The sequence below is a fragment of the Clupea harengus genome, chromosome 19 (assembly GCF_900700415.2).
Source record: "Clupea harengus chromosome 19, Ch_v2.0.2, whole genome shotgun sequence".
NCBI lineage: Eukaryota > Metazoa > Chordata > Actinopteri > Clupeiformes > Clupeidae > Clupea > Clupea harengus.
The window spans coordinates 20481412-20502648 of NC_045170.1; positions in this window are offsets into that span (position 1 = coordinate 20481412).

Below are 21237 nucleotides of genomic sequence, written 5' to 3' on the forward strand. Positions count from 1 at the left end.
GTGCGTGTGTGTGTGTGCATCCCCGGATACATAATGATTAACCCAGCCTTAACATGTGGATGAGAGGCTTATTACTAAACCTCGATGCAAGCGCACTGAATCAGCCTGGCCTATCACCTCTCTGAAGCACCTATCTTCTCATGTAACCAAGAGTGCTCCTCGGTTCCTCAAAGCTTTTATGTGTGTGATGGCTAATGCGTGTGGTATGTAGAACCCATGCGAGAACACTGATCTTTTTCTCTCGAGCGCCGCTCCTCCCAGGTCCTCTCTGGGTTTGTGTTTGCGTCAGCAGCCTGAGACATTACGGTGCTTGAACTCAGAACTGCTTTACATGCGAATGGTTCACAGCTCTCCGACAATGGGCCTTTGGCTGAGAGGAGGAGGATGAGGACCTCTTTGATGAGCCTGCATCACTGCTCTGTCTTTCTGAGTGAGTGGTGCCCTGGGTGCCCAGAGTCGCTCTCTCTCTCTCTCTCTCTCTCTCTTTCTCATTCTCCCTCTATATTTCTCCCTCTCTCTCCATCGCTGTTTTTCATTCTCTCTCTTTCCCTATCTCTCTTATTCTCCCTCTCTATCTCCATCTCTCTCTCTTTCATTCTCTCTCATCTGATGCTGTGGACTCCCATTTCCTGCACGTGTAGCAGAGGCTTGTGGGTTGCAGTGCTGTGTGCTGTTAAAGGTACAGCATGATTGTACTGGACTTACACTAGCAATAATATACCCCTCAATAGTAGTGTTCACCAATGTGACTGTACTGGACTTACACTAATAATAATATACCCCTCAATAGTAGTATTCACCAATGTGACTGTACTGGACTTACACTAATAATAATATACCCCTCAATAGTAGTATTCACCAGTGTGACTGTACTGGTCACAGTCAGGTCACCACAGAAGTAGGTGTGGTTTAAAGAAAAGTATGTTGCACACTTCAGCTCTTGGGAGGAATGATACAAAACCTACCCAGAAAAAAACGAAAAGAGGGGAAGGTGATTTGGGAACACCACCTGTGGCAATCGCACCCCGAAAGCAAAGCACCGGTGGCCACAAACACACACAAGAGCGTATCATCTGGACGAGCTGCTGGTAAAACAATGACAGCCGGCAAGCATTTGACTGACAGCTGAGGGAACACTAAGACTCGGTTAAGCCACCCTGAGACTCCAAGCCCCTTCAAAGACATCCTGGCAACTCCTGCTGCCATGGCGACAGAGGAGCAGAGGTGGAGGCGCTGGTGGCTGGCATGGCTCCGGGGAGCCGTTCCCATGGTGCACGTGTTTCTACAGGCAACGAGGGGAACCGGTTGGCTGGTGGAAAGGTTTGATACATCCCCTACTATGCCAGCTGGACGGTGAAGAGTTATTTAACGCTCCCAAACCCAGAAAACAGCAAGTGCATTAGATGAGTCTCAGGAGAAGCATCCAGGAGGCAGAAGGGAGGGTCTGACATTTGACGAGTGTGTGGGTATGTACATGTGCCGTGTGTGTGTGTGTCTGTACTCCCGTCCCTATGTGTTATGCATCTGTGTGATGGTATGTGTCTGTGTGCAAGTGTATGAATGTGTTTTTTTGTATTCACTTTGTACTGGTACAAATGTGATAGCTAAGTCTGTGTGTGTGTGTGTGTGTGTGTGTGTGTGTGTGTGTGTGTGTGTGTGTGTGTGTGTGTGTGTGTGTGTGTGTGTGTGTGTGTGTGTGTGTGTGTGTGTGTGTGTGGGAGTGTGAGAGGGTCAGTGAGCTGGCTGGGGTGAATGGGAGGCATCTTACTCTCTGCTGAGCTGTCTAGTGTGTGCGTGTGTGTGTGTGTGTGTGTGGTGGATGGGAGATGACTGACTATGAGCTGTCGGGCCATGCAGATACTGCCACTGGACTGCCATCCTGACATTTAAACACACCCACAAGCACTTCACACTTGGACAGTCATCAGGCATTATCCATCATGTACTCACATGCAGTGGACTGGACCGTACAGTAACCCCCCCCCCCCCCCCCACACACACACACACTCTCTCTCTCACACACACACACACACACACACTCTTTCCCCTCACACCCTTGTCCTGTGATCCAACACCCGCCTTACCCAAGTAACTCACGCTCCACACAACACTTGTGTTCTCTCACTTCGTCCTTTGATGTGTTCCCCGTGCCATTAGTTGTCCAGATGTTTACTACTCCCTCTTTCACAGGCAGGCCTTCTCTCCCACTCTCTCCCTCTCTTTCTCTCCCAGTCTCTCTCTCTTTCTCTCCCAGTCTCTCTTCCGAGAGTGTGTCCCATTTGCCCTTATTGTAACATTACTGATACCATGTTTCACCTTTTCTGTGAATGTGCAAGGCTTGAACCTTTATTTGCTGTGCTGGGAAGGCTATTGATGAAGCTGGGGTTTATCTTTTCAAAAACTGTGATTGTGTTCAGGGTCCAGGCAGGCTGGGTGTGAGCATTATATGGTGGTAGGGCAGGTCATCATAATCCCACTAAGCAAACAATGAGGGCCAGGATACAGACATGATATCCCTGTTTAATTCTCGGGTGGAAACAAGAATAGTGGTGGAGTACACGTTCTACCAGCAGATGGAGAATGTGGCTCGATTCAGGGGGAAATGGTGTGTAAGGGAGGGGATAGTTACCATTAATGTACCATTAAAGTTACCATTCAGTGTTTTTTTCCCTCGATGGTTTTCAAATGGTGTTTTAAATAAAGAGTTTTAAAAAGTTTCTCTCTCTCTTTCCCTTTTTCACCTCTCTGCACATATAGTGTCAAGAACTTTGTGTCGTGTCCCTCAGACACACCATGTGCAAACAGATGTACACACACATGGAGCCATACACTATAAATACCTAAACACACACACATGCACACACCCATGGGCATTATCAGTACCTTAGCCTGATGAAATTATGTGTATATCCATTATATATACAATGCAGACACATACATAAATTCACATGGAGCACATATAAATGCATATGTATCCACCTACACAATGTTTTTATTATATTGTTGTGTAACCCTTTGGGGTTTAAAGTCATAATTTTAAGTTGATTCATTTATGAATATAATTAAAAGGTGTGAAATATATTGCATTGTATGTTGTAAAAATGCTTTGATTTAAATATGTTTTACAATATTTGTATGTCACGGACCAATCAGATGTGAGGTTAAAGGTTATGGGGTTAGGAGGGAGTAGAGAAGATGGAAGAGAGTGGACGGTTAGTCCAATGACATTAGTTGACAGGAGATAATTCACTGTTATTAGCTCCATCTCTAGGCTATTAGAGTGGAGGGTCACTGATATAAGTTGTCTGATAGATAACTTAGTAGTGAATAACAGTCTGTATCTACTAGTTTAGTGAGTAGAAAATCGAGTCTAGTAGTACAGGCAAGCGCGGGAGCCATTTTAGCTAGCTGACCTGCATGAGCCTGCCTAGGCACAATTGCATGTTAAACAGTAGTTCACTGTGTAAATGCTTGGACTTTGCCAAACTGATTCGATTGGACACCGGAGAGTTCGCTGTTCACTTGGATAAGGTAGACAGAAGAATTAGCTCGACAGAACAGCCAAGAGCTCACCAGTGTGTGCCAGGAGCAACGTGGCTGCTCGCTTCTACTATGATACCAACAACTCGATGGAACTCCGCCACCATTCCACTGCAACAGGTAACTGGTCTTGACATTCTTTTTGTCTTGCTCACGTGAGTGAAGCGGCCGTTCAGTTTGTGGTGTCAACGTACTCCAGCAGGGTAACAGACCTGCAACAAATTACTGTTGCCGGTATAGGGTACATTTCTGTTGCTTGACTGACAAAAAAAGTTTTCTTCCAATCGATCCATATTGATGTGGAGTATGTTTCTGTCATCCATCCATAACTAATAAAGGTCACTCAAATTAGGAACGTATAATAAGAGTTATTTATTAGCTTACTACATCTCACATCACTGGCAGAGCATCAGTACCTGTGGCAGGCTCAAAACCTTCCGATAACGGAGGAAACAACAGGAGTTCCTATAGATTCAGCTGGGGTCAAATTAAGAGTCCCATAGGTGTATTTCCCCTCAGCTTCCAGTAATACATGTACATAAAGAACATTGTGCATAACACATAGAATGGGCATAATTGAAACAAATAAGAATACAATCAGCAACACAAAATTTTACAAATAATAATATAATACAAAAGCAATGGATGAGAACACATAACTCAACAGTTTGACTAATTACATGTTAAAGACACTTTGAAATGTGTTTGATATTTGCCATTTTCTATTGTATGCTTGAGAGAACAAGGCTTGGTTTAAACAAGGTTTCCCGTTAGAAACAATTTGAGTTGATATTTCATTTGATTGTAATTTCATATATATTTTTGGAAAATATAAACTTTAATGTTCATTATATTTGCCATTACTCATTTCAGGAGTGGAAAGTTCAAAGTGCTTTAGAATAACTGCCAGGCGCTATATAAAGATAAGTGTATCTTAAAAAAAAGAACTCTGGGTGGCCCAAAGGGAGAGTTACAGAGACTTTGGGGGCGCTGCAGTTGTAACGCTGTAACAATAGGAATACTATGACTGCACTTAAGAAACGCTTCAGCTGATAGTAGCTTAGCAAAGGCAATGTTGTCTGAGGCTGCTGAAAAAGTGATCTTGTGGTTATAGCGGAGGCGCTCACTGTCAACTTGGGGACATGTGAATTAACCTGTTTCGCGTGAAGAGGCCTGTTGTCGCAAGATTGAAGTAAACATGCTGGCATATTTTGCAAGACCTTCTGGATTTTGCCATACCTAGAGCCTGCAGCAAATGGGCCTAAGTATCGAATAAGAACCCTGTTGGACTGGCATTTGGTTGTTGTGGGGAAGTCTCTCAGGACTGGTTGAGGTGGATCTTGAGGCAAATGCATCGTTATCTCTGGTACTGGTGTGTGTTGACCCATGAATAGTATGGAGGGGTGTGGGTCTGGGACGCCAGACACAACTGCTGAGCCTCCTGGAGGTGTTGTGGGCCTAATTCAAGGAAACACTGACAAAGGAAGGTGCCCACTTGTCAACCCCAGTGAAATGCTCACAAAGGCTTCTTTGTTAAGTATTGTTAATTGTGTGGTGGTTGTACTGCACCTTGATGTGTTAAAATACTTAGGCTAGGTTGTTGGGTATGATTACTTGCATGTGACAGTGAGAGGTTTGGCTGCAGTGGGAGGTCCCCAACCAATAGCTCAAGGAATTTAACATCTTTTCCTGTGTATAACTAAGAATGTTTGTACTGAGTAACCCCTTCAACAAGATCCATTGCATTTCATGCAACAGATATAATATGACTTCTACATGTAAATCATCGGCGTTCACTTGGCTTAGCCTGGTTCCTAGTGTTTAAACTATCCGTCTTCAGCAGCCCTGACACTCGCTGGTATTCTGAACCTGTACGTCTACACACAGGTCCGTATACTGAAGTGGCTGTTCTATTCATCATGGTGCAAGCTGGGCCATAAGAATAGCTTGTTTGGCTGGGGGGCCACTCTGCTTCCATGTGCTTTTGCACTCTGTCTGTTTTGCCCTCGTGCTTGAGGGATGTGTCCATCCAGGAGGGATGCAGAAAGTGTGTGGACCCACATTTTGGTTGCTTGGCAACGCAGGGCGGGATAAGTGAAAATGGGCTGCAGGACTTCAAGCGATGGCTGAACCAGCACTGTTTACTCTGCCAATGAATGCAACACACCAGAGAGGGGACTGAGAAAGACTAGAGATACACACTCATTACACACATACACACACACACACAACACAAACAAAACCCTCACTCACACACACAAACACCCACACAAAAACACACAGACAAAGCCAATGCCACTCTCACTTAGCTCCAATAATCCCAATAATCACTCACAAGTGAACACCTAATCCTCGCCAAGATTGGAGAACCTCTGAATTAATTTAACCGGGACAGAGAGACAACAACATGTGCATAATTGTTGCAGCCTCCGGCTGAGTGTGAAGCCCTGTGTAACTAACTGTTGATAAATAAGAAGGACAGAACTTCTCAAGGTTTGTGAAAAAAAGTCCTCTATCTATCTCTTCTATTTCTCCTGCATGTCTTCCAGGGCCCCATCCAAATGCTGTCAGTCTCACAGGCGGTTTATGAATGGAGATTGGCGCATCCATTCATGCCACGTGGAGAGATGAAGTGGAAATAGAGAAGTTTCATTGAAAGGCTTTTTGCTTTCAGCCGGATGGTGTTTTAAGTAGAGGGCAAATTAGCCGTCAATGTGGCACGTATAGCGGCACACACAGACACACACACACACACACACACAGTAATATGTTTGTGTGCCTTCATGGAAGTGGGGAAATGGGTGGACTGCATGGAGCTGCCAAGAGACACTTCACAAATACGAGGAAAAATCCAGCGTATTCAGGATTTTTTTTTACACGCTGTGGGGAATAATCAGTGTTCGCACAGAGAGCTTAAAGCGCAAATGTATACTTCCCACAGCAGCATTATCATCACTATGGCCATCATCATCATCATTTTTATGGATGACAACCTCTACAACTACGCATCTCTAACCCTTGATTACATGCCACTTGCATTCCAGAAGATCCTAATATCAGTGAATAATTTATTTTTATTTTTGTTTTTGTTTTTTGATGCGTTATGGAATACAGACATAAGTTGTAATTATTGTAATCATAAATACATGATGGTATGAAGAGGTGTGGAGGTTTCACTGAATTTAATTCTAATAGAGAACTGTGCTGTCGCTCCTCGTCTGCATGGGACTGGAGAATTTACCCCTTACTTCCGGGCAAACATAAACAAGGTGGCGAGGGAGAGCCAATCAAAATACATATCTCCCATTCACCACGGTCTGCCCCCTCGGTGACAGCTACCCCCCAGCTTTTCATATGGTAAGGCAGAGATGTGGGAGTTAGTCTCTGAAGAGCGTCGATTAAATGAGATGTGCACACAATGAGCACAAACAATGGCCGCCAGCGGGTCTGAGAGCTCTCTCAGCTCTGCATATGTAATGCCAGTCTGAGTGCATCAAATGCCAGGCGCATTAATGCCGGGGATGGGGGCGCGTTGGCAGGGGGCATCCAGACTTCCCTCCCCCCATCCCTGAGTGGACCTGGCCTTTGGTCACCCTGGAAATGAGGTGTGTTTGTGTCTATGTTCATGCACATGTGTCTGTGTGTGTGTGTGTGTGTGTGTGTGTGTGTGTGTGTGTGTGTGTGTGTGTGTGTGTGTGTGTGTGTGTGTGTGTGTGTGTGTGTGTGTGTGTGTGTGTGTGTGTATGGGTCTTAATAATTTAATTAGAGTGTGTCCCTGTCTGTCTCTCAGTCTGTGTGTGTGCGTGTGTGTATCTGCCTATGTGTGCTAACTTAATATGTGAATTAATTTGAATTCATGTATCCCCATACTCCCCTGTGTGTGTGTGTGTGTGTGTGTGTGTGTGTGTGTGTCAAGGAGAATGTGTCACACAGAGTGAGAGAGAGAAAGATAAAGAGACAAAAGAATGGAGGCAGCACAGGAACAACCATTTATGAAGTATTCCTAATGTCCATAACAAATATTATGCATTCTGCAAGTGTAATTATGATGTGGGCTGAGAGAGCGAGCATGAGGTCAGACCTCCATTCTCTTTCTCCATTTATCCCTCTCTACCTCCCTATTCCCTTTCTCCTCTGTCCTTCTCTAGCCTCACCTCTATGCTGTTCTCTTTATGTTTCTCCTCCTGTCCATGTCTCTCTCTCTCTCTCTCTCTTTCTCTCTCTCCATCACCTACCTCTCTCTCTCCCTGTCTTTCTTTCGGTCCCTCTCCCTCTCTCTTCCCTTTTCTGCCCTCATTGCTCTCTCTCTCTCTCTCTCTCTCCATCACCTACTTCTCTCCCTCCGTGTCTTTCTTTTGTTCCCTCTCCCTCTCTCTTTCCTTCTCTGCCCTCATTGCTCTCTCTCTCTCTCTCTCTCTGTCTCTCTCTCTCCCTCCCTTGTCCCTGCACCCATCCCTCTCATCTGTGTTTCATCGGCACATCAGACAGAGTGAAGCCCCTATGACTAATCAGCACTTAGCACTTGTCATGTGACTATGAGGCACATGTGTGAAGACACAGCACAGGCTCTTCATGGTGTGTGTGTGTGGGGTGGGGGTGGGGGGGGGTTAGTGTGTGTGTGGTGGGGTAATAAGTATTAGCAGGGGCGAGGTGGACAGCAGAGAGGTGGTCTTGAGTACGGTTATGTAAGGCTCCAGGTGTTGTGTAAACCTCCAGGTGTAACCCTCAAAGAGGAGGAGAGGAAGAGCCTAATATGGTCTGTAACCGGCATGGACATTGGTGTTTGACAGGAAAGGTTGGCGCACTGTTCATGAGAGTTTGGTCTGCTGTAGTTAGGAAAATTTACATTACCGGATAATCTGAAGGGGAAATCTTCAGGCTTTCGCCATGTTCTTGTAACTCAAACTGGTAGCATAAGGTGTTAAGAACCCCCAGAAGCTTGTTTAGATTCCCAGGCAGCAAACATTCGGACAGAATAGGCATACTACAGTACTGAACTAGCACCACTTTACCTAAATAAAAAGCGTCAGCTAAATGAATAACTGCAAATCCTCAATTTACTCAGAAGCAAAATGGGGTACAGTTCAGCTGAACAACACAGCGATGAGCGCTGGGTCTAATTCTCAATTTCTTTCAAATGTGATGTCGGAGGCTGGTGGCTGTGAAGAACCTGGTGTTTATCAACCGCCCATGTGACAACCCCAAAATGTCTCTTACAGAATGAAAATATAAATAAATCGTCAATCACACCCCCACATCATTCTGTGTGCAAGTTACCATGGATCTGGCGTCACATCCCCCGCCAACCATGTGGCGTGACATGTTTGTGGCAGTGAAGTCAAAATTAACCATTGATTCATCCATATATCACAACCCATTCAGCTCAGTGGAGCATTCCTAAGCCTCATTTACGTCAGTACATAAGGAGGAGTCCTATATTTATAAGTCTCACTGATAAAGGTCTACCGTTCAACTTTAAATAGCTCGTCTTCATTCTTGTGTAGGCAGCTGATTACGTCAGAAGGAGCATCGTGTCTCTTTCACCCGACAATACACAACAGGGAATGCATAGCAGTTTTCACTGAATATTGCGTTTGACCGCCATCTTGTGAGGCAAATAGTGATTCTACAGAAGTTTAAGTATTTTGACCATGTTCTACACATCCAGTATATTTTCAGAGTAACTGCACTCCAATGGCCAGTATATAACTGCTTCACTTATAATTAGGGCTGTCAATAGATACAAAAAAATTAACTAATTAATCTCACATTTTGAAATTCATTAATCTAAATTAATCGTGATTAAAAGTTTGTTTGTCTGTTTTTTTTTGTTTTACTTCCAATGAAAAATATCTCAATTTCCATACATTGTCAATCAAATGAGTTTTGACACCCAGGTAATTGTCATTGCTGACTGATGTCCAGTGGTCATCAGTAAGGGTGACGGTGGCAGCTTGCTCGAGGAGCTGAATTTTTCGTGCTCTCTCGCCGTCATAAAAGGAATGTATGCGAGACACAATGGTGCCCCTCGACGGTAAATCGTAAGAGTTGTCTTTTTTCAGGTGCTTTGCATTAAGGTGATAACTTAAAGACGAGCTGCTTCTGTGATAGCTAAATTCAATTTGACAAATGCTACATACAACTTTAGTTTTGTCGATTGTTCCGTAATTTTGCCTATTAAACAGAAACTTTCCGCCCAACAATCCCTCAGCTCTCTCCATCTTCAACTACCGCAGTGGTTCTCAAACTTTTTCTGTCATTCCCCATTTTGAACAAGGGGGGGCTATTGGTAGGCCAAGCCCCCTACTTACATTGCCCGAGGGGACACAGGTTCAAGTCTGGCCTGATGTAATTTCCCAATCCTCTCCCCACCTCTTCTCCGCATCGCTTCCTGTCATAACTTCATAACTATCCAAATAAAGGCATTAAAAAAAAAAAATATATATATATATATTATTATTATTTTTTTTTTTTTATATCGCGTTAATCGCGGCCGCATTAATGGCATAGATTAACGTGTTAAACGCTGACAGCCCTACTTATAATATTTCCCTAATGTTAATTTAGCTCTTTCATATGATGAGGATAATTCCTGTCTGTTAAATGGTAGGTATTCATTGGAAACAAATCAATAAATCAGTAAAGCTTCACCCTTGTGCAGTGACAGTTTTGTGAACTGTTATCCAACTCTGAGCACCAGTCTAGCTGTGCTCATGGGGAAATACTATCCAGTTTACTTCAAATTTCTCGAGAGGGAGGAACCCAGAGAGCAGCTAAGTGTGAGTGAGGAACCCAGAGAGCAGCTAAGTGTGTGTGAGGAACCTGGTGATCTCTGCTCTGATGTGGGTAGGCACTTTGAGACTGACAAAACAAAAGTAAGGACCAGGGATGTTCCTGAATTAAAATATATTATTTGGGTAAGCACAAATAATGCGATGGAAACAGATATTCGCTCTACCCGAAGTTGCTCTTTGTAACATAGGAATTTGATTTCACTAACTAGTCATATCATTCACTACACATTATTGAGAAGTGATCGCTATATTCTGTAGTCGCCACCACTGAGTCGGCACACAGCTGGCGGTGGGCTGAGAGCTCACCGTTCCCAGCTATCACTCAAGGAAAGCTAGCAAAACAAAGGCCTGGTGGAGCAGCTGGTTTTCTTTCAAACCCCCTCGACCTATACATCACCTGTCGCTTTTAGCTTTATATGTTACTTTGCTATGTATCAGCCTTATGTTTCATGGCATGTTTAAGTTGAAGTCAGCTACGCAACACCAGCAACTGTTCTATTTGTGCAAAACTAATCCTCTTTTTCTCCATGAAACCTTCTCAATCACATAGCAATAAAAAAATTCAAAATAAATTAGTGCTGTTAGTTTAACGCGTTATTAACGGCGTTAACGCAAACCCATTTTAACGCCGTTAATTTTTTTATCGCGAGATTAACGCGATTTTTTTTTTTTATTAATAATTTTTTTTTTTTTTTTTTTTTTAGATTAACGTTCTTTTTGGCCTCGCAAACTGTGTAGTAGGCTAACGTTACGGTTTGAGTGAATGGTAAGCGCGATACGGCGAAATGGATGATAAAAAGCTTCTGAATGGAAAGTTTACTTTTAAAAGTTGTGTTGTGCAAAAGAAGCAAGCTTCACTGTTGTCTGAAAATGTCAACAGGCAGCTGGCTGAAAGTAAAGAAGTAGTAGGCTTACCTTTTATTGGTAACCTAGCTGTTACGGTTCATTGTTTCTGAAATAAGAGGCCTGACTGCTATGTTCCCAGCAAACTTGAAAAAAAGAAAATATTAAGCCATGGTTTAACTGCACTATAGGCTGAGTCCTTGTTTACCTGAAATGTGCACTTTATAATTTTATTTTGTACCGCCCTGTTTGGCAATGTTGGTTTTCAATAAAATAAAACATTTGCTTAAAGCAAGCCAATCCACTTTTCCATGTTGATGAGGGCATTAAAATAAAAATAAAATGATGGAAAAAATAAATAAACGAAGGGACATTTAGAATAGATACAAATTTGCGATTAATCGCGATTAATTTTGAGTTAACTATGACATAAATGCGATTAATCGCGATTAAATATTTTAATCGTTTGACAGCATTAAAATAAATATTTGGAGAAATGTCTTATCGTTTTGGCAACTAACTGTTAAATGAGCGTTTAGCCTTCATGGTGTGCTCAGGCAGGCTGAACCAGAGTTGTAATGACAATATTTCACAAGAGTTTACACCAATGCTTACACATGCTGGGCAGACTTCCTGCCATGCCACAGACGCCCACTCCACAGCAGACAGTGTGATGTCTCAGTAATTCTGCCGTCCATTCACAGAAAACATGGGCAGTGATCTCCATTTGCAGTATTCTCTTACCTTGAGGAGGCGAAGACAAACAACAACTCCTGCTGTAGATTAGGAAAGGGTGATGGTCTTATTGATCCATGCTTCCATTCGTAGAAATCATTGAGGAGGGATTATTTTGATGCATGTCACTGTTTTACAGAGAATAAATAGAAGAACAGAGCCAGTGGAGCAGGACTCTTTTTTTTATTTATTTTTTTATTTTTATTTTATTTTTTTATTATTCAGAAGTAGAAATTAGTGGTGGGCACCTTTTCCCACAGTGGACTATTCTACAGTTCTACTAGTTTAAATGTACTTATATGGCTATTCTTACTAGTGCTGTCAAACGATTAAAATATTTAATCGCGATTAATCGCATTTATGTCATAGTTAACTCATATTGAACTCAACGTGTACTCAAAGCCATCCCACTAAACAGAAAAGACTTATTTTCAACCCTGATTTGGGACTGCAGGGCATTTTCCAAAGGCTAATGTTTGCTTTTCATGAAGTACTTCATGGTGTGGTGTATTCGAGATATGCTTTGAATCATTGTCCTGTTGAAGAAAATGTCTGGCTTCAGTTTTTTGACTGACTGAATTTGCTGACATTTAGTGGACTCCATTCTTCCCTATACTCACACAATGTTCCCTGTGCCACTGGCAAAACTAAATAGATCCCCCTCATTCATACTAAACAGTTGACAAATGCTGCTTCCTATGTCTCCAAACACCCCTGTGGTGATGTGGCCTGTGGCCAAACAACACAATTTTAACTTCATCTGCTCACAGCATTATTGCTGGTTTCTCAGACGTCTCAGTGCAAGAATGACGTGTTCCCACCAATGGCGCTGTTAGGTCGATCACTCAGGGCTAGCCCCGGGTATTTCATGTCTAGCCCCGGGTGTTTCGCCCTGAAAACGGAGGTGAAGTAAAACAGACAGAGTCTGTAACAGAGTGGAGCTTGACTTGCAGTGGTTGAAGGACGGAGGAGTAATCAAGTGCTGCACAGTGCACAGACCCAAGTCGGAAGACGCCCGCACCTAGATGGAAAGCTCTGGTTTAAAAATAAATACATAAATAACCTTCTTCATGAAGGAAACTGAAGGGAAATCAATATTCAACAATGTATGGAATGCTTCATGCTAAAAAAACATTTACTGACGTGACTATATAGCAACCCAACCTTGGTAGGCCTTAGTAACTAACACCAATAGTTGGCCGTCAGTTCACTGTAGGCCAAGTCTGTCAAGTGGTTTCTCTCTCTTTCTCTCGCTTAGTTCAATTTAGTTAAAATACTTGCTTTACTGACATGACCATAAGAAACAGTATTGCCAAAGCTCACTTGGGGAACAACATACAGGCTCTAGGTTTAAACAAAGAAAACTAAATTGTTTTGTCTTTTGCCACGCATATAATCCTACTATGTACTTAATACCTCCCTAACCGACCAATGCCGATCTCCCTTAAAAAAAAAAAAAAAGCCTCAAACCTGATCTTTTCAACAGCTATGCACCTGATTCTCCCTCATGCATTTTGCATAATACATTACATGGCTATTAAATACCGCTTGCAATTATTATGTTGAAGATTACTGTCTGGTTTGTTCATGACATTTTGACAGGGCAAATTAAATAAACGTGACTGACATGGCAGATTCAAAAAGCAGAATAAAGTTGTCCAATTTGGGTGGGCAGAGCAGAAATTTGGGCCACTGCCCGCCCCTGCCTACTTCTGGATCGTTGCAGCGGAGTAAGAACATCAACCCCTGGGGGAGCGAGCATTAGGGTTGGTCCAGGTCGGCCTTGTTTCTGTTAATGTAGGATGGCCGAGGGGAAATCGTTTTTTTGCTGTTGACTCACACAGTTCCGGCAAGTAAAGGGCAACGGTAAAGACAGAGGAAGTCTGTTAGGAGAGAACCTGTTGGGCTTGTCAAACACAAAGTGCCCTTTAGTCCCACACAAGACTCTGAGCTAAAATGGCCTCTTTAACAAAACGGGGCATATTTTTAGGGACAAAGTAACATGACTGGGTACACTTAGAGGACGAAAATCAACACCTGACAAATGTGTGGGATTGCAGCTCCGCAAAAGAGGGAATATGTATGAGTCTGTGACTCACATGTACAACTGCTGCCTTTTGTTCCCCGCTGAAGGATCATGGAGCTGGGCGGAAATGGCAACTGAAAGATCAGCATGTTCTGGCTGATTTTGTGATTGTGTGAGATGTGAAAACACTATTGTAACAGAACAGTAAAACAGTATTTTAGATCCGAAATTAGTTGTGGTTGCATGATATAGCAGAGGATTTGATAGAATGCCGGTCCGATGGGTAGGGTGTAGGAAACACACACAACACACCAGAATGGAGAGAGAAGGAGGGATGGTTAGAAAAAATCCCAAAAAACTCCGACGTGATCTCAATGTACAACAAAAGGATATTCCACATGTAGCAGCAAGACAATCCTTCCTTATAAACGCCAAAAGGAAAAAAGGGATCGATCTCACCTCCTCGGAATGTTCATTCAGGTTTACTAAAATCCGACAGTATTCCGGGCGTGATGAGTAAGGCTCAATCCATATAAGTTCTCGATCGGCAAGACAGTCAAGTTATCTAGAGGGTATCAGATTGGTTTGCGCCACCGGCAACATCTACCTCCATTTATTCTCCCTCATGCGGTTCCCGCATCTGGGTTTAAAAAGAAAACGTGTGATTCCACACGGAGCGCAGCCATAGGACAGACAGAGAAAAGGTGTGTGCTAAGTGAGTGAGAAGGTGAGTGACAGTGAGAAACCCTATCGTCTTTTCTAGGCTTGTGATTGCTCTGAAATCAATGAATTACGCCCATATACTCAAATGACTTACAAAATATTTAGCAGTACCTGGCCAGGCTTTCTATTCAAATTACATATTAAAGTAACACTACATCAGATGAGTAGATCTACATTTAAATCATCAATTAGCCTGCAATAAATAACCATCACTATTTTCATCAATTAACAGAGCCATTGTTTATGTGGCTGATGTCACAGGTTCAAGGTATAAGGTGGCACGTGATAAGAAGGGGAACAGTAAGGGGTCTACCTAGATATGAAAGATGTGAAGGTCTGGCTGACCAATTGAATGAACGTGGCAAGAATGTGATGCATTCTTGTGGGGGAGGAATTCACAGGAGTTGCAAAAAACACCAATATTCTTGAACGCAGAACAAAAACTATCCTAATTTCAACCATAACAGACACTACAAAAACCCTATGCAGGCAAAACCTTACAAATGATACTTACCAGAGTGACTCATGAAACATGCTTTAGAATCTCACTGCAGTTTCAGGAAAATACAGCAACAAACCTCTCCCTTCTCTCGAACCCAAAAACCCAGCGCAGAGGTTACCCATCTACTGTTGACACAGGGGGCCTGTTGGATGTAGGATCTGTTATTGTAAAATTGGAAGCTGGATTAAGTGTGGTTACTGTGTGTAGTTGGTGTGTGTGTGTGTGTGTGTGTGTGTGTGTGTGTGTGTGTGTGTGTGAGACTGAAGGACCAATACATTGCTTGGGTATTTGCTTTTGTGTGTGTGTGTGTGTGTGTGTGTGTCTGTCTGTCTGTCTGTCTGTCTGTCTGTCTGTCTGTCTGTGTATATGCAAAGGCTGAAGGATCGGGTGCGTGTGTCTATGCAGACTGAAGGCGGGGGTGTTTGTTTGTGTGTGTGTGTTTGTGTGTGTTAGTGTAAGTGCGTGCACACATATGTTGAAACTGAAGGCCTGTGTCTGTGTGTGTGTGTGTCTATGTAGGAACTGAAGACCCAGGTGCTTGTGCAGACGTGCTGGGCGAGTCCTGCTCGGCAGCGTGTTTGTGTTTGTGTACCAAGGAGTCTCTGAGAGATTACCTCACACTGCCATCTGCGCCTTGAAGAATGCCATCTCAGTCTACAGCTGAGAGAAGAGAAAACTGCTTTCTCACTTATAAAAGGACAGACAGACAGACAGACAGACAGACAGACAGACAGACAGACAGACAGACAGACAGACAGACAGACAGACAGACAGACAGACAAAAGCATATGTTTATACACCAATATGCATGCAAAACACACATGCACTCATGTTGGACACAAGGGCAACTTGATATTCATCAATCAAATATACTGCTTCCAATAAATTACATTTTCATCATCAAACATCATCTAGGCATAGTTATTAGCCTAAGCTAACGGTCAAGTCCAAGTTTCAATGTAGTGTATGCTGTTCTTTCACTCACAGTACCTTCCATTGGATGAGCCTTTGAATTTGTTCAAAATCACCTGTCAACAATAAATAGACCATATCATTACCAGAAAGGACGGGGATACTAAATCTAGAGGGCTATATCATTAAAGAGATTGCCATGGCCAGCACACACACACACACGCACACACAGAGGCATGCACATCCACACACACACAAAAACCTACTCACACCAGACTAACACAGTCAGCCACAGCACACACGGCACACCCTACAGCCATTCCGGAGCACAGACTGCTCTCTATGAGTAACTTTACACATCAATGACTTGATTTCAGTACAGCTGGTGTGTCACACACACACACACACACACACACTCATACAGTCATTCCGCAACATGTATACTGAGGAACACCATCATTCACTCAAGGCCTTCAGGACATCATCCAGCTCATGTGGGCTCAGCAACCCTCTGCCAGAAGCGAGGACTGCACCTTTAAAAGATTTATATTCATTAAATACATCACATACTTTCAATCATAACATTACTCAAATTACGTATGTTGCATCCATGTGACATTCCAGATGAGTGCTAAAAAGTGCGTAAAAATCCGAGAACTTTTGCATGTGTAGTCCTTTGCATGTGTAGTCCTATTTTGCAACTTTTTGTGTAGTCCTATATTGATGGAATCCAATGTTTGCAACGAAGCCTGTGTTTTTAATGACTTGTGGAGTACCACGTTTTTGTGAAGTACTAAAAAGGTGAAACAATCGTTTTGAATCAAGTGCACCTTGAAGACGCAGTCTGCTTTTTGACAAGGTAAGGGTTTCCTTTCGTCTTTCAGAGGAATCTGTTAATGAATGGCAAATAGCTGATCTGAGGGAGGCCATTGGTCTGCACCAATGAGGAAGAAAGAGGGAAAGAGAGAGCGATGGAGAAAAGAATGAGAGAATAGCCTTGTTTGATTAGTCAGTCATGTTTTTTTATCAACACTGTCCTCACCAGGAGTCACTAAACAGGAGACTTTATTGAAAATGCAAACCCAATGAGGAAGAATCAATCCTGAGAAGATGAAAGCCAGCAAAAACAAGGTCAGCTTCAGAGACTGAGAGCTCTCCTTTCCTCCTCCCTCTCTCTCTTTCTTCCTCTTTCATGGCTATATGCTCGGGGAGGGAAGGCGAGGCGATGTGCCCCCAGCCAGGCTGAGTCCGGATGGATCTGGCTCTGCTCTGTCAACCGGGTGTCAGGCAAACAGATGGCAATGCCTTTCAATCACTTTCCCACCGCCCATGGGCTGAACAAGAACTCTGGGATCCTGAAAAGGGTGCAAATTGGTCTTTGAGAAGAAGGAGGAGACTCCTCTGGTTATTCTACTCACTCGATGTTTCAAGATATTCAACTCAATAATGTGTTTGGCAGGTCAGATCTGCATAAATGGTTGTCGTATGTACAGCCTTTATGACACTACAGCACAAGTTAGTTATGAAATGAAATACATCTGTAGCTGTTATTTAGATTTGTATTCAACAAACAACAGCCCATAAATCAGGGGTCTCAAACTCAAATTACCTGGGGGCCGATGAGCGTCCAGTCTGGTCAGTGGGTGGCCAGATTTATTTTGATCTGTTGGCTTGCCTATCACAATACTGTAGATACCACTTTTGCGTGTGGCAAATTTACCATGTGTGATCAGTGTTACATGGTTAGTGTTGTTGAATAACAAGTAGCTGACCTGAGTTTCAATTCCTGGGCAATGCAAGATGCTCCTTGGATAAAGGTGTTTGTTATCGTTGCATTTTTGGCATTTTGTGTCATTGATAGTCCATGACTTACATATACAGCAGTAATAGTGGGATAATGTCTTCATCGGCAACTACATCTATATTTTTGCACATTTCAAAGCAAATGCTGTTGTACACCACTTTTGTATAGTTGGTAACAAGACTGCAAACAAACAAAACAAAGCAGAAAACTCAATGAAGTTTCAGCATAAATCAGAATAATTGTATACTATAAAATAAATGTATTTATAATAGTGTATAATTTCATTTGTCTGTCAAAATACAGCATCTTTCCATCTATAGTGATCTAGAAGAAATAGTTTAGTGATATGCATTGATGGTGCACCGTCTGTTGTTATTCCTCGGAGCGACTTCCATGACAGACTAGCATGCTCAATTGCGTCACACAGTTGCTCAAATACACCCTCAGCTGCGGTATGGCCTTGCATCGTTTTTACACAAAGTAATTCCTCAGTCACTTCAAACTTGTTGTTAACACCGCGGACAAAAATCACGAGATGGGCATTATCATTTATGTCAGTACTCAGCCAAAGAATATGCACTGAAACTTTTGCCTTTGAAACACAGCTAGATTTATTTTCCGATAATGACCGCCGGACTATACATTATCCCGCTTATTATTCGGTTACTTGTCAAAACGATAGAAGACATTCCTCCAAAATACCTGTTTTTAATGATTTTGTTGCCATTTAGTGACTTCCGCTAAGAAAGAATTGTTCTTCACGCAAATAAAACTTTAAAGTTTCAGGTGTTGCGTAGCAACCCATTACTTGCTGACTTGGCGGGCTGGATCTGGCCCGCGGGCCGGGAGTTTGAGACCCCTGCCATAAATGGTGACATAGCAAGCGACACAGCTGGTCACTAGAGACCCATGCCAGTGTCATGTAAAGTAGTTCTACCAATGTAAATCCACACTATGTGAAGTTTTACTTTCATGGCTTCATGTGGTCATGCTCGTGGAATGTATCTCACAAAAACAGAAAAATGGACTTATAACCATGTTCACAATACTTCCTATTATGACAGGATTTCAGGGGAAACTAACGGATGAAATAGCAGACCCAGCGATCATCCGCTCTGGCACTCTAGCCCTGTTGAGCCTAAATGGAGACTCATACAGCATACTTCTGCAATCACTGACAATCGGCTCTAGATGCTGTGGAGTGCACATTAAATAACTCACTAAATGAAAACAGACCAGACATGATGATGATGATGATGATAATAATGTCTGTGAGTTTGAAGACGTAAACTAGGCCAATTTATATTCTTATGTAGAAAACCACTTGCCAGTCAGTACATTTTGACATATGAATGATTGTGGGTTTTTTTTTTTTGGTTTCTAGTAAGTTGCTGTTTTGCATCTGACTTTTACTTTCATTCGTTAATTTGGGGCCCTGCTTCTAGACTTCCAAGAGTGAGTAACATTACAGCATTAGGATGCCAGATGCAAAGGAGGATGACCTACACACCAACTCTCCTGTCCACCATCTTGAGGAATCTAAGTAATTACATAGTCATAACTTTAGCCCTTTCTTTATCAAACACTTATGTCCAAAGATTTCCTACCAGAGTGATGTTGTTTATCTCAAATAAAAAAATTGTATATAAAAAGTTCAGGAGGAGACCATGGGGATGATTGACAGCAGACACGCACTCTGCTTCTTCATTCTAGGAAATGTAAACTTGCCTTGCCTCTCCTGCTATGCCACACTCTCTCCAACATAGCTAAGCATCCTTTTCCTACATTTCACTTATAGCCCTTAGCTTACATTATCCATATCCATGTCTGTGGACATAGCACAGACAATCTCTGCTATAGGCATCCCAGGCCAGCTTCCAAGCACAGACATGCTTATTTGTTATCCAAGCACCCAGAGGGGCAAACTATTAAAATAGTACTTTAAAGTGAAAAAGCTGTTTTCTGCATTTGTATTGTGTTTTACATACTCAAGTGTGTTTTACACACATCAGGGATTACAATCAAGGCTCCTACCACACTCAGCTAAGGGTAAGTGCAGAGCAAACAGAAGTCCATAAGTCACATTTGATTTGCATAGAGCATAACACTGCCAGACAGAAGCAAGTGGCTGGAGGTTTTCACTACTTAAGTGGATCCTTGCTTTGCAAACACTGGCACTGAAGCCCCATCTTTACAGGGAGAAAAAATACAGAGAGAAAAAATAAAAATTTAATCTGACCACCTTGTGGGTGAAATGTGTGTAAAATAGACAGTAAGGGACAGGGAAGCCATGTTGGCTCTGGCCAAGCGGTGCGTGTTTGAATGCTAGTTTCTGAATGAGCCAGAATGGCTGCTGTGAGTGGATGTGAGTGCAAAACAGCCTCACAGAAATGCGACTGTGAAGTGGGAGAGCTGCAAGCGCAGTGGCGAGGACACTGAAGGCATCTGCTAGTATGGGATGGACTGGCAAAGGGCCACAGCGTCCCACACACAAAGCAGGGGATCAGGGTTTACACGAAAGGAAAAACTTTTCAACTTGTTTGGGAGGAGGAGCGGAAAGACTTCTACGGCCTACCAGCACCCTCACTCCAGGAACACAAACACACACACAAACAACCAGTCACATTCTCTCTTTCTCTCTCTCTCTCTCACACACACACACACTTTTATACTCAAACACACATTCATAGACTCACACACTCACACAACCTCTTGCCCTCACAGACACATACGCACTCAATGAATCACATACGCAGACACAAAAGCACTCACACATGCTCACATAGAGAGAGCAAAACCGACATGTACACTCAAACACTCAGTCACACATACACACACAGGAACTGCATACGCCCACCGGGGCAAAAAGGAAAGCGGCAGGAAGCTGTTTACACGTTGTCATCCTGCGAAGACCCCGGCTGAGTGCCGCTGCCTAAGACAAATTAGAGCAGGGCACGTGGGCAGAGGCTGAGGAAAAAAGAAAAGAGAAAAACATGGCCTAAGCTGTTTACTTTTTTTTGCATGCTTTCTCAGGTGTCTTCTAGGTGCCGATGCAGCACCGAAAGAACCCAAGACTTGCGTCACGGCGTATCTCACAACAGTTGCATCAACTCGGTTCAGTTCCGCTTTCTGAGAGCGAAAAGGAAAAAAAGAGACAAAAATAGATTGTGACGGAATAAAAGCATTGTCGCTAAGCTCATATGGGTTCTTCTTGTTATGCTATTGAGTGGACTCAACATGCAGGGAGCATGAAGACCTCGCCGACATCAAGGACCCAGGCTGGGTCTGAAAAGCCTGGGAGAAGAGAGCGGAAGCCAAATATAGCTCAGAGGGTAGGAAGTGGTAGCCAAGGCGAAAG